Here is a 25,097-nt window from a genome sequence, read left to right as displayed (position 1 = left end):
TTGAAGAATATGAATGTGCATAGACCAGCACCTCCTATGGATATTACTGCCCCTAGTTGTGAGACTTGTGGCTTGGTTATGCATATTTCTAGTGTCTATCCTAGCTGATATGAAGAGGTATTTGTGGTTTTCCAGGGTTGTCCAAATTAGAAGTGGGACCCTTACTCCAACACTTATAATGAGGGGTGGAAAGCGAACCCTTGACTTGGCTGGAGAAATGAAGAGAGTAGACCTCCAAACAGATTTCAAAAGAGTGGAGGAATTGGTTCATCCTCAACCCAGTTCCAAAACCAACCTCAAGCCTTGACTATTCCACCTAAAGAAGACACCAATCAACTCTTGCATAACATGATAGCCTTAATGAAGGAAGAAAGGACTTCTAATGCAAATCAGTTTAGCTCGTTGGCTTCATTGATTCAACAAGACTCCTCTAAAAATGATGCTAGATTCAGTACTTTAGAGAAAAGAATGGAGCACTGGGAGATAAAGGCTGAGAACATTAACTCCTATGTAACTCAGCTCTCCAATAACATGAATGAGCAACAAGCTAGGAGTAGTGGCACCATCCCCTCCAACACGTTATAAACCCTAAGGGTTTAAATGCTATCACTCTTCGAAGTGGCAGGCAAGTGAAGTTTAATGAAGAGGAGGATGAAACTGTTGATGAGGAGATTATTTGTGATGATCTGCCACCACTTTCCCAAGAGGTCAAGAAGTAGAAAGCTCCAAAGAGACACAATTGCGACAGAAGGAGTCCACTACTAAGCATGATGGCAAGGAGAATGCAAGGAATTTGAACCAAGCAAACATGAAGCCTTAAGTAAGGAAGGTAAGGAGGTAAACATCAATGAACTACCTTTTCCTCATTCTTACTTGAAAAATGAAAAAATGGACAATGAAAGGCAAGATCATGAATTGCTTGAAACTTTTAGGAAAGTAGAAGTCAATATTCCCTTGCTTGACCTGATTAAAAAGATTCCTATATATGCAAGAGTTCTTAAAGAGTTGTGTACACAAAAGAGGAGGTTTAAGCCTAATGAAAGAGTTCAATTGCCCTCTAATGTGTCTGCCTTGTTTAAACCCCAAATCCCAGTAAAATGTCAAGACCCTGGATCTTTCACTATCCCTTGCACTATAGGAAAAGTCACTATAGGGGGAGCCCTGCTTGATCTAGGAGCAGCCATTAATGTCATGCCTAAGTCCGTTTACACTTCACTAGGAGTCAAGACTCTTAAGTCTACTACTGTTGTACTCCAACTAGCTGATAGGACTATTAGGTATCCTGAGGGCATTATTGAGGATATTTTGGTTCAAGTTAAGGATTTGGTTTTTCCTGCTGATTTCTATGTGCTTGACATGTCTTCTGAGCTTGTAAATGACACCACACTAATCCTAGGTTGACCTTTCTTAAGGACTGCTAATACCATGATTAGCATGAAAGAGGGGACCATTACAATGGAAGTGGGTGATAATAAAGTTTCTTTTAACATGTATGAAGCAATGAAACATCCTTATGAGGACTATTCACTATTGGGTGTTAACATGATAGACATTGCTGTTGAGGATGCTTGCTCTGAAATTGAATTGCAACATGACCCTTTTTATTCTGACCTTTACTCTACTGACTCTAATGATGAAGATGAATCTGTTTCTTCTTTTTCATCTCTTTATTCATCTCTTTCTACTTGTTCATGTGGTGGTGACGTGACATGTCTTGACTGTACTGTGGTTAATTGCATGCTTTCCATACCGTATACATTTTCTGTGTCATCTACCGATGTAAATTCAATTTGTGATTCCTCTATTATCAGTGATGATTCCCTTGGGGAAAGGTTTTCTGTTCATGTTTCAGATTGCCCTAACATCACAAAAGCTGATGCTGAAATGGGAAATGATGATATGGAAAAGAATCCCTCCAAGGCAGTTGCTGCTGTAGATCAACTTGAAGTTGGTTCAATGCTTGGAGAGGAAGGAAACTGCAAAGCTGATCAAATTCAACCAGAGCTATCATTGGTTGAAGAAAAGGAGAGTAATCTGTTCTCTCTTGAACTTCATAAATTGATCCCTTCTGTTGTGCAACCACCTATGATTGATTTAAAACCCTTGCCCCCTACTCTGAAATATGCTTTCCTTGAGTCTAATGAACAATTACCTGTTATTATTGCTTCACTGTCTGAGAGTGAGGAAGAGAGACTCTTATCTATTTTAAGGAGCATAGGAGGGCAATAGGGTGGACTCTAGCTGACATTCCTGGAATTAGTCCAGCTATTTGCACACACAGGATTCTCCTTAGTGAGGGATCAAAACCAGTGAGGCAGCCCCAAAGGCGACTGAACCCTTTATACTTGATGTAGTTAAAAAAGAGATTACTAAGCTCTTGAGTACAGGATTATCTATCCTATTTCTGATAGTGAATGGGTCAGTCCGGTACACGTAGTACCCAAAAAGAGTGGGGTGACAGTGGTTAAGAATGAACAGGATGAGCTTATCCCTACAAGGGTGCAAAATTCATGGCGTGTGTGCATAGATTATAGAAAACTTAATGATGCCACATGAAAAGATCATTTCCCTATTCCTTTCATAGATCAAATGTTAGAGAGGCTTGCTGGCAAGTCACATTATTGTTTTCTAGATGGGTTTTCAGGTTATTTTCAGGTTCCTATAGCCCCCGAGGATCAGGACAAAACCACTTTTACATGCCCTTTCGGTACCTACGCTTATCGTAGGATGCCATTTGGGTTATGTAACGCTCCAGGCACCTTTCAAAGGTGTATGATGGTGATTTTCAGTGACCTCCTTGAGAAAAACATGGAAGTCTTCATGGATGACTTCACAGTCTATGGGGAGAGCTTTGATCAGTGCCTGAATAGCCTAAAACAGGCTCTTGAGAGGTGCATAGATAAGAAGTTGGTCTTAAATTTTGAGAAATGTCATTTTATGGTGGATAGTGGGATAGTTCTAGGGCACCTAATCTCCAAAAAAGGGATTGAGGTTGATAAGGCTAACATTGAAGTTATATCCTCACTTCCTTATCCCACCTGTCTTAAAGATTTGAGATCCTTCTTAGGGCATGCGGGGTTTTACCGGAGATTTATTAAAGATTTTAGTAAAGTTGCCCTACCCCTTTTTACTTTGTTGAAAAAAGATGTGGAATTTAACTTTGATGACAATTGTAGACATGCTTTTGATACTCTTAAATCTATGCTTGTTTCACCTCCAATCTTAACTGCACCTAACTGGGATTTAAACTTTGAGCTATCATGTGATGCTTCAAATCTTGCAGTAGGTGCCATGCTTGGTCAGAAAGAGGAGAAGCAATCAAGAGTCATAGCCTATGCGTCTAAAACACTTGATCCAGCTCAAGTCAACTACACCACTACCGAGAAGGAGATGTTTGCTATTGTGTTTGCCTTAGATAAGTTTAGGCAATATCTAATCAATTCTTGAGTGGTTGTTTTTACAGATCATGCAGCTGTCTGCTATCTATTCAAGAAGCCACAATCCAAGCCAAGATTGATAAGGTGGGCTTTACTTCTGCAAGAGTTCGATATTGAGATAAAGATCGAGCCAGGGCAGTGAATCAAGTAGCCGATCATCTAAGTAGGCTACCAGAGACACAAGGGGAGTAGACTCTTCTGAACTCACTTGTGATTCTTTTCCTGATTCCGCTTTATATGCTGTGGTTGTTAAAGAACCTTGGTATGCTGATATTGTCAATTATCTCATGTCTGGACTCACCCCTCCTTTTATGTCTAGATTTCAAGCACAGAAGCTTCAAAGCGAGTCCTGACACTACATATGGGATGCACCACATCTGTGGAGAATGTGTAGTGATCAGGTATTAGGAAGTGTGTGCCAAATGAAGATTTCGAGCCCATCATTTCAGCTTGCCATTCCATGGTTTGTGGGGGTCATTTTAGTGCAAGAGAACATCTAGGAAAATCTTAGATTCTGGATTTTATTGGCCAACCCTTTTTAAAGACTCTTTTGCATTTTGTTGGTCTTGTGACAAATGTCAACATTCAAGGGTTAGGAAAAAGGCATGAGATGCCTCAACAGCCTTTATTGTTTTGCAAAATTTTTGATGTTTGGGGTATTGATTTTATGGGACCCATTCCTTTATCCTTAGGTTTTGTATATATTTTGTTAACTGTAGATTATGTTTCCAAATGGATTGAAGCGATACCTTCTAGAAAAAATGATGCCCAAGCTGTCTCAAAATTTCTTAAATCAAACATTTTCTGTAGGTATGGGATCCCTAAGGCTGTAGTGAGTGATAGGGGTATACATTTTTGTAATAGGATAGTAGATAATTTGTTTTCAAAATTTGGTGTCACTCATAAAGTCTCAACTGCCTACCACCCTTAAACCAATGGTCAAGCTGAAATTTCTAATAGAGAGGTGAAGCACATACTGGAAAAGATGGTAAGGCCTTCCAAGAAAGACTGGAGTTTACGTTTTGAAGAAGCATTATGGGCTTACCGGACGGCTTACAAATCACCTATTGGCATGTCTCCCTACCGGTTGGTTTTTAGGAAAGCTTGTCATTTACCAGTGGAGCTTGAGCACAAGGCTTATTGGGCAGTTAAGCAGTGTAATGTGAATATAGACTCTGCCAAAAAGGAAAGAAAGTTGCAACTACAAGAGCTGGAGGAGCTTAAACTTGAAGCTTATGAAAACTCCAGACTCTACAAGGAGAAAACAAAGTTCGTGCATGATCAGGGAATCCTACGGAAGCACTTTAAAAAGGGTAACCGAGTATTGTTATATAAGGCTCGGTTCACTTTCAAGTAAGGAAAATTGAACACCAGATGGGACGAGCCCTACACGGTCACAAGAGTGCACAACTTTGGCATGGTTGAGCTTTTGCACGAGGAGACTGGAGCTAGACTAAAAGTCAATGGCCATCTATTGAAGCTCTACCATAAGAATCAAAAGCATCCTTAATTCTCAGGTTGTTTCTTTCCTTCACTCATTTACTTACCTTTGCCCTATTATTGCTCGTGATATGTTCTGTGTTTTGGTATGCTGATTGAGTGTTGGGAAGAAACCATCTCAGTAATATAGTTTTAGTGTAGTTAGTTATTTTCCTGTTCAATAAGATTCCCTTCTTGATTTTGAATATATGCCTTTTCTCGTTGTGTGCTTAATTGCTATCGTGCAGCAAATTGTTGCATTATCTGTCTTTGATGGATAAAGAAAGTTTGCTACTTAATTTTCTGTGTTGTGCTACCTTATCTTGTGTTTATTAAGCACCTATTGATCTTATTTTGTATACCTAAAAGGTTTTTGAAGTATCCGGCTACCCCTGTGTTTTTGTGTTGTGTTCCTCTGCTACTTGGTTATTTCTATGCGTTTTAGGCGTCTCTGGCTACTTTCGTCGCGGCTAACTCCTGCCTTCGCCATGACGAAGTTGCCCATTTTTCTTTCTGTTGCTCTCAGTGAATGTTCGTTGCGGTGAACCCCTTCTTTCGCCGCAGCGAAGCTCACCCAGTTTTGTGTCTTGCTCTCAGGATACTTTCGTCGCAGCGAAGATCCTTTTCTCCCCCTTTTTCCTCATTTCGGGAAGGTTTCACCACGGTGAACCATACCTTTGCCACAGCGAACGCCCGGATTCTGCACATACGTTTTCTTTAAAATCTGATTTTCTGTGTCATTTTACCTCTTTGCCCCTGTAACTGCCTATGCATTCAATTCTCTTAACTCCATTTTAGTCTTTTCACCTCCCCTCAACCTTTAACCCCCCTCATTTGTAAAACCGCACAAACTCACCTTCGGTTTTTATTTTTGCTGAAACGATCCCCCTCTCCTTTAGTTTCCAGCCAGTAGCTCCCATTCTCCCTCTCCTCGGGTAACTTCGTTTGCTTCCTCCCTGGTGCCGGTTCTTGGTTCTCCTTTGTCACTTTCCTCCTCCCCTCTCCGTGCTAGGACTTCCCTTTCTCCCTGTTTGGTAAGTTCTTCTCCTTCTTTTCTTTCCTTTGCCCTTTTCCTTCTTGTTATGAGTTAATATTTTGCTTAGGGTTTGTGTGTTTTTCTGTTTTGTTATTTTAGTTTATGGCTAGGTGGCTTCCTTTTCACTTTCAATTTCGGTTACGTAGCCCTTAGGCTATCTAATGATTCATGGTTCATTTTGTTTTTCAGTGATTTCCCTACTCAATTTTGAAATTTTTTAGTAAATTAAAAACCTATGAATCATTACATAGCCAATTGCTATTGCTTGAGTTGTTAATTCTGGTTTTTCTAGGGTAGTGTTCGTTGTTGTTTGTTTTGTCTTTGTTTCCTGTGTTCAGAGTATGCCTCGTACTAAGAACCCTGCGCCTGTGTCTGAATCTGACTCTGGGGATGAGTATACTTTTGAGGAGTTATATGACAAAATTGACTAGAGACCCCTCCTCAAGGAGCGACCTTTTCCCTTAGACCCCCTGATCACCCTTTTGTCTGCCAGCTCCGTGCATCCCAAATGACCGGTTTGGTCCAGGAGCGTTCTATAGGAAATGACGCTTTTGTTCGCCATTTTTACACCTATGTCCGATTCCATGGTTCCATGATCATTGACTTTCATAATGTCCGTGTCCACCGTTCTTTCACGGCTGAAAAGATCCACTTCCATTACCGCCTACCTCCTTGTTGCCATTATGGTTACTATGAACTCAGAGATAACTATCCTTTTGATGATGTTCTCTGAACCCTGTGTCATGAGGGTGCCACTTGGCATCACCCCCGTACTACAGAGCAATACCTTAAGCGATCCGAGTTCCGACCTGAGGCTCGTCCTTGGTTGCATTTTGTCTGTAACAACTTAGTCCCCACCACCCACTTAGCTAACGTTCCCAAGCACCAAGCCCTTTACATCTATCTTCTCATGACTGGCCGCTCAGTTGATGTAGCCGACGCCATTTACTCAGCTCTCCATGATTCCATCAACACTCCTAAACTCACCAACAGCATCCTTTTCCCTCACCTAGTCACTGACCTTTTCCGCGCTGCTAATGTCCCTGAGTAAAACAATAACAGCTACTTTGAGCCAGCCCCCTTATTTTGCTATGACCGTCTTAAGCAGCCTGTTATTGGACCACCTCCACCCATCCAGCCTGTTTATGATGTTGGTGCAGCCCATGCAGCTAGTGCACAAGCCCCAGAAGCCCAAGCAAGCTAACAAGGCCAAGAAGATCTAGAAGCTCCAGAACTTGTCACCTTGGACACCCTGGCTGATGATATCGATGAGCTAGCAGATCATGTCCACCAGTTGCGTGTCGTACTCCTTTGAGAGATGAAGAGGCAGAAGGATCGCAACGCTCTATATGATAGAGACTGGCCTACCGTCATCGTGTGGATACTTTGATTGCTGAACGGTTGAACTTCCTCTTACCTCTCGAAGAAGATGACCCTCAGAGCATAGCCGAAACATCTGGAGCAGGCACTTCTAGTACAAGACCATCTGGGTCTGGGGCGAATGATAGTGGGATGCAGCAGTAGTTCTTTCTGTGTGTTTTGTTTTATTTCTGTTTTGCGTCAATTTTGCTACATACTTGTTAAGCTTTTTGGTATTTTCATTGCTGTGATATATTGGATGCTGGTTTAACTATTTGGCTACTGATGGCCTCTTTATTTTGCCGTTATCTTTATGCCTACATTGCTTCCTTCCACTATTTTCACTTATCCTTTTTGTTTTGCCTACAACCTATCATCCTTCTTTCTGCTCTTTGTGAATTCGATGTGTTGTGTTTCAACTTAAAATTGGACTTCACAAGTTCCGGTTCACCTGTTGATTGGTTTGCATGTATAGGTTTAAACATTAAGGACAATGTTGTGTTCAAGTGTGGGGGAGGGATATCTATTTTTGATTTCAGCAAGTGCTTTATTATGCATCTATTTTGATCCCTTAGGTGCTTTAAAACTGATTAACTATGGCATTTTTGAAGTCATTGAAGTTAACTTTCGGAGAAGTTGAAAATTACATTGCATTTTGTCTCTTTGTCAACCTTCGCCGCGGCGAAGTGCCGCCTTCTCAATTATTTCTCGCGTTTCAACCATACTTCGCCGCTGTGAAGCAGGTCTGCTTCAAGTTTTTCCTTCTCGGTTAAGGTTTGCCACGGCATACTCTTTCTTTCGCCGCGACAAAGTATTAAAAAAAAAAAAACTTGAATGCTTTGCAGTTCTATTTTTCTTTCTCTGGAAATCCTCCTCACTTAGACTCTTAATACTCCTGCATTTTTTAAATTACTGAAAAATTCAAAATTATACTTGTGTTTTTAGAAAATTACTCATGCTTTTAAACGATGGTTGAACTTAGACTAGTCCTTCCCTACTGTTTTTGACAAGGAGTAAATGAGGGTATGCTTTGAAAATAGGATTATGTGCTTTTAAACCTTGAGATTGATTAATTGAGATACTAGCCTTGTTGAAAGGATATTTAGGCCTTAATTTGTTAAATTGTGTGAATATGTTTAGTTTCATATTTCTCTAGAACTTGTTGTAATTCTTAATCAAAGCCTAGTGAATCAACATGTTGTGTACATGATGAAGGCATTCAATTCCAAACCCTTATTACCCAAACACAAGCCCAAACACCTTACCATTGTTAATCCCTTTGGACCTGCACTTTGAGTACATACATGCAAATGAATTGTGGATTTTTGTTCTGTTTAGCCATATTTATGTAAAAAAAAAAACCAAAAAAAAGAAAAGAAAAAATATATAATAATAATTATTTTATTATTATTAACTCCTTTCTTTAGGAAAATTTATGTTTATAACATAGGTAGAATAATTGTTATGCTTGTACTCAATTTTACTTTCTCTTTTATTCCATCCATTTCACCTGACCATCACCAAAATTTACGAACCCTAAGTCCTCTTGATTTGCAATGTGTGGTTCTTGTGGTGGAGAGGTAGAATTATTACAAGCCTATGGTAGAGATTGGACTAAATAGACTTAGAGTGAAATAATCCCTAAACAAGTGAGTTGAGAGCTAAACACATACCTCTGAGATAAATCTCTTTTGCTTAATCTTTTGGATTAAACGTCCATAGTGTTTATTTTCTCAGCATGTCTTTACTTTACCGTTGTCAATCTCTGTGGGAATTTCTTGCTAATCTTCTACTATCATCTTAAAGCATGTTAATATTTCTCATTGCACTTGTATTTTTTTTAAAATCATTTGAGCTTTGTCCAGGAGTACAAAGGTCTAAGTGTGGGGGAATTTGATTGAGCTCAAATTGTTTATACTAATTGATGACTTTTTTCATATTTTTGTTACACTTTTTGGCTCATTTTAATGATATTTGTGCTTAATTGAGATTAAGGATCTTTGTTTTAAGTTAGTGTTATTTGAGGGTAAATTATCTTATTTATTCATTAATTGGATTTAATTAATTTCTGGGACAATCGATACCTCAGACCATTACTTTTTATTTCAGGACACTCAAGAAGAAGAGCCAACAGTGAAGATCAAGGAAGTCCAACACACAAGACGGATTGATGCCTCTGCTAGGCTTCACTGTGGCCAACTTTATCTTCACCGCGGCGAAGACACCACTTCAGCAGAAGTGCTCTTGGCCAAGGTTTGCCGCGGCGAACCCCTCGAATCAGCAACCCAGACCCGAACCATTTTTAGAAATTTTACCTACCCACTCTCATAAACCGACCCAATACACCCTATTACCTGTTTAGAAACCCTATTTGTGTGTAAGTGACATCATTCATTCAGACACCAGACCCCATCTTCGTTCTCTCTCATCTTTCTCTCATCTAACCCTATTTTCTTCCATTTTCACTATCAAACCTCCACCATGGAAAGCTCAGATTCATTCTTAGTTGAGATGCTTCAGATTTCTATGAGTGGCTAGGCGTTTTCCTTCCTCTTGGAGGTGTAGCAATGGCTGGAGTTCAATAAGCTATGAAGGGGAGTAGTTTAATCTTAGTTCATGCTATGAATTTATGAGTTTCTAGGTTTAAGATTTGTATTTTGTAGCTGAACTACTTGATTATAGTTGTAATAAGCTTGGATTTTTATATGTGTAGTGAATTGATTATTGTAGAACTCTGAGATTAAATATATGAAGTCTCATATATGTCAGTTGTAATCTTTTGATTCCCTTTACTCTTGCACACTTGTGTTTTGATATTGAGACGATTTTGATTACATTTGACCTGTTGCATTAATCAATTTTTCTATACACACTAAGAGCACTTAACAGGATCTTGAGAAATGGAGTTCATTTATCAAGATTTTGGACTCAGAGAGTATTTTGAGGTTTATCAATTTGAAACTTAGTGATTTCTACTCCCATATCAATTGATTTTGAACTATGACAGCCTGAGCACACTTTCAAGAGGAACTTAATTATCATTTGGTTATTGTCTACCTGCATCCATCACTTATTCCCTAAAATCTAAAAAAATATGTACATATATTTTGTTTACCCTTAATTCAATTCACTCAATGATTTCAAAAAAACCAAAACCCCCTGTTTATATTCAAGCTTGCATTGCATGACATTTAAGCTAATTTAGGTCCATTTCGCTAAGGCTCTGTTTAAGTGAGACGACCAGAGGTTGCACCCTATAGTGCAATCCTTGGATAAAAGTTTTGATTTAACCTCCAAGGTCTAGAAAAGGTACTGGGTAAGAATCATACATGTAGCACTCTAACATTCAATAGCCAAGGCACATAAAACAAGGAGTATAGCTACACAATCATCATCATCATCATCATTTAGTTCAACCACATAATAGCACATGAAATTGCATAGCAATCAATGCAAAACTCAACATTAAGGTCAATTAAATCTTACTACCTTGATCCAATGCTCTTTGATTTTCTTCTTCTTTCTTGCTCCCACAAATGCCAAACCCTAACATGGCAATCCACAAAAAGGGCAGCAAGAATCATCAACCATTCCACATAAAAATCAACAACATAACTCAAGGACAACCTTTGTACTTAAAGCTTCCACTTTTGTTCTTTAAATTTTAGAGTTTATTTTCTTAACCCTAAAAATTCCCTCTTGACTCATTCCTATATGATTTTTCATATAGATTCCAAATATCTACTTAGATTTAAGAAAATAAAACCTCCTCTTCCAGTTTCAGCTTGGCCGAACCACTATGGTTCATTTTAAACAAATTACAACTTTGATTTTATGGCTTCCAACACTTGTTCTTTAGGTTTACCCTACACTATTTTCCATTTTGAACACAATCGAAGCCTCAAAACTTTGAAAAACAAATCCTAAGGTTTAGTTTTGGTCTTGGCTGAACAGTACCATTTGATAAACATCAAAGAAATCTCTTCAAATCAATATCCAATCACTTGAAACAATCTTAAATCGTAGTGTTCTAACTATGTTTTGCAACAAATCCTCCCTCCCCTAACATTAACCAATTCAGCCAGCACCAAACAAAGAGGAAAATCAGAAATTTCAACCATCAAACTCAAGAGAATCAAGCAAAGACTAACATAGAATCATCTACTAACCTTAACTCCAAGTTTACTTGATTCAACGTGGTTGATTTCTTCTTGTTTCCACTTCAAACTCTCTCTCTTTTCTCTCTTCTCTCTTCTTTGGCTGAATGGTGATCTGAATATGAGGGGAGGAGTGTGTTGATTAAGGCCAAAAATATCTCACCAACCAATATTAATGAGATGCCATGTGTCACTTACCCATTTAATCTTGTAACCTCTCACTTAATTAATTTAATGCTAATTGAAATTAATTTCAAAAGTCAAGATCCTCTCCAATTAAGGCTTGACATTTGGCAACTTCAAATCCTCTCCATTGGTGGCTTGACAAGTGGCAACTTGTAGGCCAAGTAAAGTGCAAGACTCTACTTCTTGCTTTATTGGTGCACTTTTGCTCCGGGTTTAATTTCTTTTCTATAATTACAGTGCTCTAGCCTATGTAATTATTTTCTATTAGATCCATAAATTATTATTCTTATTTTTATCTTTCCAAATTGCTCTCTTTGTCTCCAAATTTAATTTCCTAATAATTAAATAAAAAGAAAAACTATTTTTCTTCTCTTTAGTGATTTTTCCAGTTTTCAAAAGAATTGGGAAAAATCTTGGATACTTGAGGGTCTTATTTTAATTCCATAATCTCTTATAATTTCTTGGGATATCACAAAAATTTTCTTGAGATTTTTTCTCCTTCCAAATATTTATTTAGAATTTTCCAAATAAAGGACCTTAAACTAGCTTAAATCAGCCTTAAATTTCTTTGTAATTTCTCTAAGGGCAATTTGATCATAAAACCAATTTTATAAATCTCATATAAATCTCAATGAACATTGTCCTTATTTTTTCTTAATTTCCTGAGGCTTAGAAATATTTTTTCATAATTATTCTTGACCAATTTTTCTTAATTAATTAAATTTCCATAATTGGCTTGGAAAACCATAATAATTATTTTCCACCAAAATTCTTTTATTTCTTCTTGTCATTTTGACCCTTAATTATTTAGGAATATTCCTTATTCCTAATCATCCTTTTTGGCCTTTGAAGATTTAGAAATATCCCTATTCCTAAATGCCATATTACTGGATGTGACAAAGTGTGATCAAGAGGAAAGCTACTACCTTTGGTCAAGCAAACTTGGATCTAAGGTTAGTAGATTACCCCATTGTGTTTCTTGCCTTAATTCTTTTGTTTGTTGGTTGGAAAATGGTGTTCCTATAGGGGGGAAGTACTGGCCAAAATATTATGGGTTAGGAGAAGGAAGTTTTGATGTTATATCAAGTTAAAACACATTGGTTCAAGGTTGTTTCAAGTAGTTTTGTGTTGATACTTGAAAGATTTCATGATATGATTGTTAATGGGCACTGTTCGGCCAAGCTAAGACCTGTATCCTAGGATGTATTTTTCATAGCCTCTTTTGTGTTTAAAATGGAAAATGGTGTAGGGTAAACCTAAAGAATAACCATTGGAAGCATTGGAATTAAAGTTGAAATTTTTGGAGTTCAAGACCCCCTATTTGGCCAACACTGGCTCTTAGGAAAGGAATTTTTTTTTTTCATAAATCCAAGTTTATATTTGGATTCTACATAAAAAATTCTATAGGATTGATGTAAGAGGGTATTTTTTTAGGTTAAAGGAAACAAAGCTCTAAAATTCAAAGAATTAAGGGTTAAGGGGTTACTTAAGCTTTGTCATTGAGTCTTGTGGTTTAAATTGTAATGTGGCTACCCCTTTTTTGTGCAATGTGATGTTAGGATTTGATATTTGTAGAGGGAAGGATGAAGAACATAGAGCCAAGAAGCAATTGGATTAAGGTAGCAAGATTTAATTAACTCTTAATATTGACATTGCATTGATTATTAATGCATGGAGGATTACTATTATGTGGTTGAACTATGATGATTGTGGTACGACTGCTTCTTAAATTTTATTTCCTTGGTTATTGCATGTTAGAGATTTCCTAATTATGAGAGAATTGGTTCTCCAATGGTAGCTAATGTTGAAATGCTTAATGATGATGCACGCTTGATGTTATGGTTGATTAATCTTGCTATTAGGATTTCAATGAAATCTCACTCCTTCCAAATGTAATTTAACATTCTAGGGGCTGAGCCATCTAAGAAAAAGAAGAAAATTCAAGAATGAATGAATGGTGTATAAACCATGAAACCACTTGACTTTTGGCAATGTATAACCTTGTATGCATAGATGCTGTAACCATCTTAAGCTGTTGATTTGGAGCTGCATTTTGACTATGTTGCTGGATGAATTAAATTCTAAAATTTGGTTTGATTATAGTTCACATCTTGAGCTTTATATCAATAGGTAAAATGTTCAAATTGGACATCTTTATGATTTATGGTGATTTTTCAAAGTTGAAGTTTGAAATTTGGAAAAAGTTTTTAACCAATGGAACAGTAATAACTTTCGTACAAATATGGCATTGTTTCATACCGAATTGGTTAGTAAGATTATTTTTTCTTGAAATAACATTCAACGAGCTTTCAGTAGGACTTATAACCACTCCATTTCAATTTTTATATAATTAGTTTCAAGTTTTTAAAGTTGGACAGAAAATCTAGAATTACCAAATGGATAGTGTTTCCGTAATTAGCATCCTAGTTACATTTTTGTGAGCTAAACACCATCCAAAGTGGTTTGAAATAGTTCTAAATGGACTTTAAAGTATAATAAAAGTAAGGTGTAGTATTTTTGGTATCAGAGCAGAGGTTCTAAGATAGGATAGAGTGCTTTGCTTGGTTTAGCCTGTTAGATAATGTGTCAATTAAGAAGAAATTGACATATTGATAGGATTTTGTAGGAAACTCATAGATTTTGATGCTAGGTTCGAGCCATCTACTAACTAGGGAGATGTTTACTTTATTGATGTGATAGAGGAAGAGGATCCAGTGGAGTGGATCATGGGGGATGCTAGCCCAAGACACTCTTCAGTAGGCTCTAGTATACACCCAGAGCATTGGGCGGAGTTGGCAGGAATTCCCTGGGAGGAGTTAGTGAACCTTCCTAGACCCAGAGACTTAGTGGATCTTGCTACTAGTTTGATTCACCCACTGAGAGACTATAGGTTTCCTGAGCATAGACAGCCTGTTATCCTAGGTATAAGTATATATTTGAGTGACATTACCGGACCCAATACCAGACCGGTTGTACCCCCAGCACTTATAGTGCCTGTCCCAGTGAAAGAGAACCTTTCTTATCGTTCGCTCAGAGGTTCTCACTCAAAAATTTATCCAAGCTATGCAGTAATGCAAACTCGGGTCGTTCTCTTTTGGGAGCCTTGGTTAGTTATCTAGGTTAGACTAAGTGTTATGTAGAAGTAATGAAAAAGGGGGTTTTTTTGGTTTTTAACATTTTATGAGATGCCAAGACTAAATGCAATTAAATCAAATCTAAGTTACTATGTTTTTTTTTTGGATTTTTCTAAGATAGTGGTAATGTAGTGGAAATTAATGATATGTAATCTCTTGAACATGGCTTGGAAGCAATCATAGTTCAAAATAATTTTGGGAGTAAAAATCACCAAGTTTTCTAAATGGAAAACCTTAAAGAACTCTTTAAGTCTAGAATCTTAATCAATGGCACCCATCTCATAAGATCCTATTAAGCTCACTTAGTGTGTATATTAAGATTAATTAATGCACTTGGTTTAATGCAAGCCTAGATTAACTCAACAATCAAACAATACCATGCAAGAAGGAGAGTATCAAAAGAGTTGCATAGAAACATACATGTAACCATATGTATTGAAGCTCAAATTCAACACTAACTAATCCAATACACAAGATAATCATCCAGAATTAATTACAACCATAATCAAAATAGTTCAGCCTAAATTTACAAATCCTAAGACCTAGAAGTTCATAAATAAAGAACTAAAACTTATGGATGAAGCTAACTCCCCTTTGAAGCTCTTTGAACTCATGCTTCTTCCACCATATTCAAGAGTTGAGAAGCTTAGCTCGTCATAACTCTTGAATCAACTCCAACTAGGTATTGTTCTTCAGCCATGGTAGTAGCAGATGGAAGAAATGGAAATGGGATTAGGGTTTCTAAGGGGAAGATGAGAGAAGAGGATGATAGAAAACGTAGTGGAGGCTGAATAATCATAGTCTGATCTCATCATACCCAAAATAGGGTTTCTAACCTGAAACTTGCGTGCATGGGTCGGTTTCTGGGAATGGGTAGGTTAAAATTTCCCGAAATGGTCGGGTCTGAGAATTGCTGCTATGAGAGGTTCGCCGCGGCGAAACATGGCAGAGAGCCTTGCTTCAACAAATGATTTTCGCCGCGGCGAAGTAAGATGTTTACTGCGGTGAACTTAGGCCGAGGATCCTTTCCTGCTTCTTTTGCCTTGAGTTCTTCAATTCTGGCCCCAATCTTTAGTGTCCTACAATAAGAAAGCAACAAATTAAAGTATCAATTGTCCTAGAAATCAATTGAATCCAATTAACAACCAATTATGACAATTTAATGCTCAAAATGACACTAACTTAAAGTAAGGACTCTAAATCTAAATTAAGCACAATTATCATTAAAAAGGGCCAGAAAGTATCACAAAATCATGGATAATGAGATGAAAAGATAATAATATCTTGAGCTCAATCAAATTCCCCCACACTTAGACCTTTGTACTCCTAAACAAAGCTCAAGAATAATTCAAAGAAATACCAGCACAAAGAGAAACACTACCATGCTTGAAGATGAAAGCAGAAAATTAGTAAGAAACTCTCACAAGGTTGACATCAGTAAACAAGGATATGCTAAGAAAATGAGCACAATGGACAATTAACTCAAAAGATTGATCAAGAAAGATCTATCTCACGGATAAGTGTTTCACTCTTTACTCACTTGCTTTAGGGATATTTCACTCCAAGTCTACTCAATCCAATTCCTACCATAGGCTTGTAATGATTCTACCTCTCCACCACAGGAAGCAAACTTTGCAAATCAAGAGGACTTTTAAGGGTTAGAAATTTAACGAAGGCCAAGTGAAATGAATGGGATGAGACTGAAAATGAAAATGAGGACAAGTGTACAAATTTATTAAGACAGAATTAATGTAAATAAAAACAAGGGAAGAAACCACTTAGTTTTTATTCTATGAATTTTATATCTTTATCCTTTCTTTTCTTTTCTTTTTCTCTTATTTTATTTTATTTTTTTATTTTTTATTTTTTTTCTCTTTTTTTTTATATATATATATAAGAAGCAGTTTTTTTTATATATGCTGCATAATAAATTACAAGAAAATTGCATGCATGTACTCAAAATGAAGGCTCAAAGGGGTTCACAATGGTGAAATGATTGGGCTTGTGTTTGGGAAATGAGGGTTTGAAATCAAATGCCTCTATCATATTTACAAAAATTGATTCACTAAGCTTTGATTAAGAATTAAAACAAGTTCTAGAGAAATATGAAATAAGTAGATTCACTCAATTTAATAACTTTAGGCCTAAAGATCCTTTCAACAAGGTTAAAATCTCAATTAATCAATCTCAAGGGTCAACAACCATATAGTCATGATTTAAAAGCATATCATCATTCACTATCTGTCAAAACATGAGAATAACTAGTCTAAGTTCATCCCTCATTTAAAAGCATGGAAAATTTTCTAAAAGCACCAGTACAATTTGAATTTTTCTAATAATTTTAAAAGGGATGCAGGAGTATAAAGAATCTAAGCCAGGAAAATTTTCTGAAAACCAGTTGAAATTGCAAAGAATTAATTATTTGATTTTTTTTTTTTGGTGATCGCCGCGGCGAACTATTGAGGTTGCCGCGGCGAACATAGGCAGAGACGAAATCTGGGGAAAGGGTTGGCCTTCGCCGCGGCGAAACATAAGTTGGCCGTGGTGAAAGTACACCGAAGGCAAATTAACATGAAAGAAAAGGGGGATTCGCCGCGGCGAAGGGTGGCAGAAACGAAAAAAATCCTGTGCAATTTCAATTCTTCAGCAACTAAACTCAAAATATTCACAGTCCAACCATTTTTTAAGTTCAAAAACACCTCAAAATCAAATAGATGCATGGATGCAAGAGAAATATTTGCTAGAATCCACAATAAGTCCCTCCCCCACACTTAAACACAACATTGTCCTCAAGGTGAGAAACAATGACAACAAACACCAGAAACGAAGTGTAGGGGTGAAAATAAAGCAATGACCATAACAAAGCAATGAAAAAGCATCCAGGTAAACAAGTTCAATGCTAACAGAGCACAATAAAGGTTCAGAAATATCCAGCCTCAGAACAACAGACCCAGAACAAACAAAAACAATAGAAAATCACAAAAACAAAGAGACTAAAAACTAAAGCTGCTGCCCAGGATCATCTGCTCCGGATCCTGATGGTCCTGCTCCGTCCATACCTAAACTGCTCTACGGCTCCTCCTCCTCAGCCAGTAAGGCAAAGTTCAACCGGTCCGCGATCAATGCATCAAGACGGCGGCAGTAGCGACGATCTCGGTCATACAATGCATCACGATCCTTTTGCCGCTTAATCTCCCAGAGGAGTGTAACGCGTATCTGGTGAACTTCCTCAGACAGCTCGTCAATGTCATCCGCAAGTGTGTCTAAGGTGACTGGCTGGGAAGGCTCAGGAGCATCTTGGCCTTCCTCGGCTGGCTCATTAGCTGCCTGGCCTGCACTAACATCGTAAACAGGGTGGATAGGTGGATAGGGTCCAAGAGTGGGCTGTTTGAGGCGCTCAAACCGGAATAGAGGTGCAGGTTCGAAATAGCTATCATCATTAAATGTAGGAACTCTGCACTTGCAGAAAATGTCAAAGACAAGGTGGGGAAAGATGATGCTATTGGTGAGTTTTTTAGTGTTGACAGAATCGTGGAGGGCGGATTGGATAGTGTCAGCTACATCGAAAGTTTTTTCGGTCATGAGGAGAAAAACAATAAGGGCTTGGCGTTTAGGAAGGTTCTGGAGATGGGAGGTGGGCAAGATGTTATTGCAGACCAGGTGCAGCCACAGCCTCGCCTCAGGCCAAAAATCAGAACGTTTCAAGTATAGCTCAGCAGTGCGGGGACGATGCCAAGTGGCACCATCCCGGCATAGGGTCTGGACAATCTCATCATAAGGATAATTATCTTGATAATGGGAGTAATGGGAATGACGAACCTTAGGAAGCCCGTAGTGGTTTCTTATGTTATAAGTAGTGAAGGAATAATTGACAAGGTGGTCACAGAAGGGAATGGATAGCATGCCGTGAAGGCGGGCGTAGGTGTAAAAGTGGCGGACGAAGGCATCATTGCCTATTTCTCGTGGGTGAACCAATTCAAGCAATTGGGACTCCTGGAGTCTATGGACAAAGGGGTGGTCGGATGGTTCAAAGGGAAAGGGTCTCTCCTTAAGGAGGGGGTGCTTGTCAACTAACTTATAGATGTCATCATAAGATACGGGTTCCTCAGAGTCAGAGTCAGAGTCAGACATGGGTAAGGGTTTAGGATTTTTAGTGCGAGGCATTTTCCTGAAGCAACAAACAATAAGAACACTAAACACAACACAAATAACCACAACCTAAACTACCCAGAAATAACCAAAATTACAACCTAAACAGTAGCAAATGGTTAGTTAATGATTCATAGGTTTTCAGAGGACTAAAAGTTTTCAAAATTAAGCAAAGAGAGTAAAGAAAAACACAATGTACTATGAATCATTAGATAACCTACAGGCTATGTAACTACAAACTATCCACAAAAGAACCCAACCGAACAACAACACAAAGCCAGAATAACTAATCAAACTAACAAACTAAATAGAAATAAACGAAAAGAAAGAACAAGAGAAGAAAAGAAACATACCAAGAAAGGAGGGAGAGAGACGCACGGCGAAGCAGAGATTGAGATAGAGGGAATCGAAGAAACAATGGAGAAGGGAAAAGAGGGAAAAGGCGACGGAAGACTGATGGTTAAGGAGAAGGAAAGAGGAGGGAGCGCCGACTGCGTTGAGGAAAGGGAGAGCGGGTTTGTAGAGGAAAAGGTGAGTGGCGGTTCGAATGAGGTATGGGAGAAGGCGAAGATTGCTAAGTGCCGATGGTTTTTAAAAATGAGAATGGTTAAAGGGGGTTTAATGGAGAGGGGGAGTGAAAAGACGGAAATGGGTAGGAAAATAGGCTGGGTAAAACAGAATGGGGAGGGCAAAAATGGGAAATCACGTGAAAAATAGGGAAAAAAATGAAACGGCTTAGTGTAGAAACGGCACCTTCGCCGCGGTGAATAATAAGTTCGCTGCGGCGAACTATGCCCGAGAAGAAAAGCAAAGGGGAGAAGGAAGTTTCGTCGCGGCGACAGTATAAGTTCGCCACGGCTAAACAGTCCCGAGAGGAACAGACAGACACTGGTGACAGTTGCCGCGGCGAAACGTCACCGAAAGCAACACAAGAGAACACAAACCAATTCACCGCGGTGAAGTTTAGGGTTGGCCGCGGCGAAATGTAACAGAAAGCACAGAACAAAACACACAACACTCAAACACCAAAGAAACACAACACCAAACAACAGACAAGGTTGGATACTTCAAAAACTTTAAGGTGCAACAGAAGAGATCAAAAGGTGCTCAATAAATCCATGATTAAGCAGTATACCACATACACACTTTTTCAATCAATCTGAATCATATAATTCAATATAAGCACCAACTCATCAAGCACAAAACAAGATAAGATAGAGATCAAAACTTCCAGGGGGTCTTATTGAATTTAACAAATAACTATACTACTTTCCTACCGAAAGGGTTTCTCCCCCACACTCATTCAACATACAATGCACAAAATATAGCAAGATCAATAATTAAGCCAAAGCGTGTAAACGAGTGAAGGAAAGAAACTACCAGGGAGCTAAGGAGGCTTTTGGTTCTCATGGTAGAGCTTCAGTTGATGGCCATTAACTTTAAGCTTTGCTCTAGTTTCCTCGTTAAGAAGCTCCACCATTCCAAAATGATGCACCTTTGTGACTGTGTAAGGCCCATCCTAGCGGGTATTGAACTTTCCTTGCTTAAAAGTGAATCTGGCTTTAAACACCAGTACCTTGTCTCCCTCCTTGAAATTCTTCCGTAGGAGACCTTTATCATGCACGAGTTTTGTCTTCTCCTTGTAAAGTCGAGAGCTCTCATAAGCCTCCAATCTCAACTCCTCTAACTCTTGCAGCTGCAACTTTCTCTCCATCCCAGAAGATTCCAAATTCATGTTACATTGTTTGACTGCCCAATATGCTTTATGCTCCAATTCTACAGGTAGGTGGCATGCTTTGCCAAAGACTAAGCGATAAGGAGACATTCCAATAGGTGACTTATAAGCAGTTCTATAGGCCCACAATGCTTCTTCTAATCTTAGGCTCCAATCTTTCTTGGATGGTTTGACTATCTTCTCCAGTACTTGTTTTACCTCTCGATTTGAAACTTCAGCTTGGCCATTAGTTTGGGGGTGATATGTAGTGGAGACTTTGTGGGTGACACCAAATTTAGAAAACAAGTTATCTACTACCTTATTACAAAAATGTGTACCTCTATTACTCACCACAGCCCTTGGAATCCCAAACCTACAGAAAATGTTGGACTTAAGAAATTTAGAGACCGCCTGGGCATCATCTTTCCTATTAGGTATAGCCTCTATCCATTTGGAAACGTAATCAACAGCTAGAAGAATGTATATAAAACCAAAGGACGGAGGAAATGGGCCCATGAAATCAATTCCCCAAACATCAAAAATTTCACAAAAAAGTAAAGGTTGTTGGGGCATTTCGTGTCTTTTACCTAACCCTCCAAAACGTTGACATTTGTCACAGGACCGACAAAAATCATAAGAATCTTTAAAAAGGGTTAGCCAATAAAAACCAGAATCTAGAATTTTCCTAGATGTTCTCCTTGTACTGAAATGACCACCACAAACCATTGAATGGCAAGCTGCAATGATAGACTCAAACTCTTCACTAGGCACACACTTTCTTATAACTTGGTCACTACATATTCGCCATAAGTGAGGGACATCCCAAATGTAGTGTCTCGATTTGCTTTGTAGTTTTTGTACCTGAAATTTAGACATGAAAGGAGGGGTGAGTCCAGTTATAAGATAATTAACAATATGTGCATACCAAGGCTCTTTAACAGCTAAAGCACATAATACTAAATCAGGAAAGGAATCACAGGTGAGTTCAGAAGAGTCTACTCCCTGTGTATCATCAGGTAGCCTACTTAAGTGGTCGGCTACATAGTTCTCAGCCCCTGCTCGATCCTTTATTTCAATGTCAAATTCCTGAAGAAGTAATGTCCACCTAATCAATCTTGGCTTCGATTGTGGTTTCTTGAGAAGATAGCGAACAGCTGCATGATCAGTGAAAACAGTCACATGATAGTTTAACAAGTAAGGTCTAAATTTCTCTAAGGCGAAAACAACTGCAAATAGCTCTTTTTCTGTTGTTGTATAGTTGACTTGAGCTGCATCCAGTGTTTTTGAAGCATAGCAATGACTTTTGAGAGCTTCTCCTCCCTTCGGCCTAACATAGCTCCTACAGCAGAATTAGAAGCGTCACATGAAATTTCAAAGGGCATGGTCCAGTTAGGTGCAACAAGAATAGGAAGAGAAATGAGTTTAGACTTCAAATCATCAAAAGCAACTCTACAAGAATCATCAAAATCAAATTTCACATCTTTTGTAAAAGCTTTGAGAGAGGTAAAGCAATCTTGCTAAAATCTTTTATAAACCGCCTATAGAATCCCGCATGACCCAAAAATGATCTAATATCTTTAACACAAGCAGGATAAGGCAAAGAAGATATAACCTCAATCTTAGCTTTATCAACTTCAATTCCCTTTTTAGAGATCAAATGTCCTAGAACTATCCCTTCATTGCCCATAAAATGACACGTTTCAAAGTTTAAAATCAAATTCTTTTCAATGCATCTTTTTAAACCTTTTCAAGACTAGCAAGACAATCATCAAAAGAACCACCATAAACAGTAAAATCATCCATAAAGACTTCCATACATTCCTCTAAGAATTCACAGAATATAGCCATCATACAACGTTGGAAAGTTCCTGGACCATTACATAACCCAAAAGGCATCCTACGATAGGCGAAGGTACCAAAAGGGCATGTGTGTTAGGATTATAGTTTTGATGATAACAAAGTTAGATAAATTGGGTTAAGTATGTTGCTCGATCATCTGATAGATCAATCGTTTATTGCTAAGTTTTCAGATAACTGCTCAGGTATAAATCAGTTTTATAGTAGGTGTTTTGATCGAAGATCTATCCGATAAGTTGTTGATCGATAAAATGATCAATTATCGCTAACATGGAAATCACATAAGGTTACAGTTAATTATCGATCACTTGATCGATAACATCAGATAAACAAACAAGTAACAGATAAAGAGAACCAAATCTGAAGTGTATTTATCGATCACATGATCGATAAATCAGTTATCAATAACGACTTCGATAAGAGGTAACACACTCTACTCGTTCTGCACATTAATTCTGTTACCATTTATCGATCATATTTTCGATCATTTGTTTATCGATCACATGATCGATCATTATGCTCTAACTCTCTGAATGCAGGTAATCATCTTAACTGCTGGATCGATAACCTTATCGATCACATGATCGATAATCAATGTCTTTATCTACTCATACTTAGTTTTCTCGGCAACCAAATTATCGATAACATTATCGATAATTTAACTTCTTTGCATAATATCTTTTCACATAACATGATTGATAAAGAGTCTAAGGATTGCTATATTCACATTAACTTATGTTGAACCATTTTCGATCACCTAATCGATCATTGACTTTTCGATTATATAATCGATCATCCGATTTCCTGAAACTCGTGTTTTCACAAAACGTGATCGATAATCAGTTTCTTTACCTTACAGGATTAAATTTCTTTCTTCACTTTATCGATCACTTGTTTGAATATTTATTGATCGATCACCTGTTCGATCATTCCAGATAGACTGTGTTTTTCGCTAAATATATTCTTACTATGGTTTATCGATAACCTTATCCATCATCCATTTATCGATAATTTGTTCGATCATCAATGACTGAAGTTTCATTTCTGTAACATTTGAATTATCGATAATCTGTTCAATCAACAAGTGTTCGATCACTTGTTCGATCATAGAACGATTTCCGTTTACCATGATAATTCTTAAAGTCAATGATCCAACACTTGATCGATAATATTGTTGAACTGATTCAAAAAGCTTTCACTCTATTTATCGATAACCTGATCGATCAACAAGTAATCGATCACCACTTCGATCAAGCATATCCAGAATGTTTTTATGGTCTTTTTACAGATAAATCACTTCGTCCAAAATCATTGAATGATAAATTCGTTTTCTCTTCTTGGTTCATGACTAAAGCCTACACCGCAAGACTCTTACTTGTTTAAAGCTTAAAAATATGCATATTACTGAGAAAGAATACAATGGCTCTTCAACGGGATTACGTAGACTGCAACCTACAGTGTCAGAAGCTCAGACGCATTAATGGCGGAACCGTTGAAACCGGCGAAACACGCAAACGGAGTCACAACGGCTAGAAGTTCTTCCGTCTAACGGCTACTTAACGATATCAACTATAAAAGGCGCGAAGAAGCATTAATGAAGGGATTGAATAGCGGAACTACCACCTGTGATTATTAAGCCTAGCATTCAATACTCTGTTTTCCTCAATACTACTGAGCATCAGTGTTCATCATTAAATTCACTTTGTAAGAGAGCCGATAACTACTCTTCATTAAATACTATTGAGTGATACTCAAGAGTGTGGACTCTTGAGAGGGCTTGTATCCTTACGGAGTAAGGGGAGTGATTGAGCGATTCAATTACTGTACCAAGGCACCAAGAGCCCTGTCAATCTTGGAAGATAGTGAAATACTCAGAAGTGTTCTGAGGACTGGACGTAGGTCAAGTGGTTAAGACTGAACCAGTATAAATCTTGTGTCTTCCCTCTTCGATGAAATCTCTCCTGACTCTGACTCTGTTTTTCAATACTATCTTGTTTTAATTTTTAAGTTTTTGTAACTCACCCAATTCACCCCCCTCTTGGGTGAGATTGATTCTAACATTTGGTATCAGAGCAGGTCTCTTCATTAAGGATTTAACAGTCCGAAGAGAGATCTAATGGCAGGATTCAGAGATAGCATGCTACCGGAAGGATGTTCAACATCCAAACCGCCAGGCTTCAGTGGAGAAAATATACCTTCTGGAAAATGAGGATGAAAATCTTCATCAAGGCCACAGAGTATGGTTTGTGGGACGTAATAGAACACGGCAACTATGTCCCAATGAAAACAATAGATGGCCAGCAAGTACGCAAGAGTCCCAGGGAGTTCGATGAGGAAGACAAGAAGCTGGTGACCCTAAATGACAAAGCTATCAACATACTCACGTGTGCACTTAGCCAGAGGGAATATTTCAGAGTCTCAAGTCTGGAAACTGCAAAGGAAATGTGGGAGGCTCTGGAGATAGCTCACGAAGGAACCACCGGTGTAAAACAGAGCAGAATCAACACTCTCACCACCGAATTCGAGTTATTCAGAATGAAGGAAGGAGAGAGTATCCGAGACATGGAAGTCAGATTTTCACATCTCATA

At 38.1% G+C, this 25,097-nt stretch overlaps 1 pseudogene; it reads left to right on the top strand.

Annotated features, from left to right (window-relative positions):
- The first annotated feature begins 360 nt into the window (after positions 1-360).
- LOC114756522 (uncharacterized) overlaps positions 361-25,097 on the top strand; it is a 161,754-nt pseudogene continuing 137,017 nt past the window's right edge.

The sequence above is a fragment of the Neltuma alba genome, unplaced genomic scaffold (assembly GCF_004799145.2).
Source record: "Neltuma alba isolate B1F8T4 unplaced genomic scaffold, ASM479914v2 tig00010421_pilon, whole genome shotgun sequence".
Classification (NCBI taxonomy): Eukaryota; Viridiplantae; Streptophyta; class Magnoliopsida; order Fabales; family Fabaceae; genus Neltuma; species Neltuma alba.
This window is presented reverse-complemented; position numbering and strand designations above follow the sequence as displayed.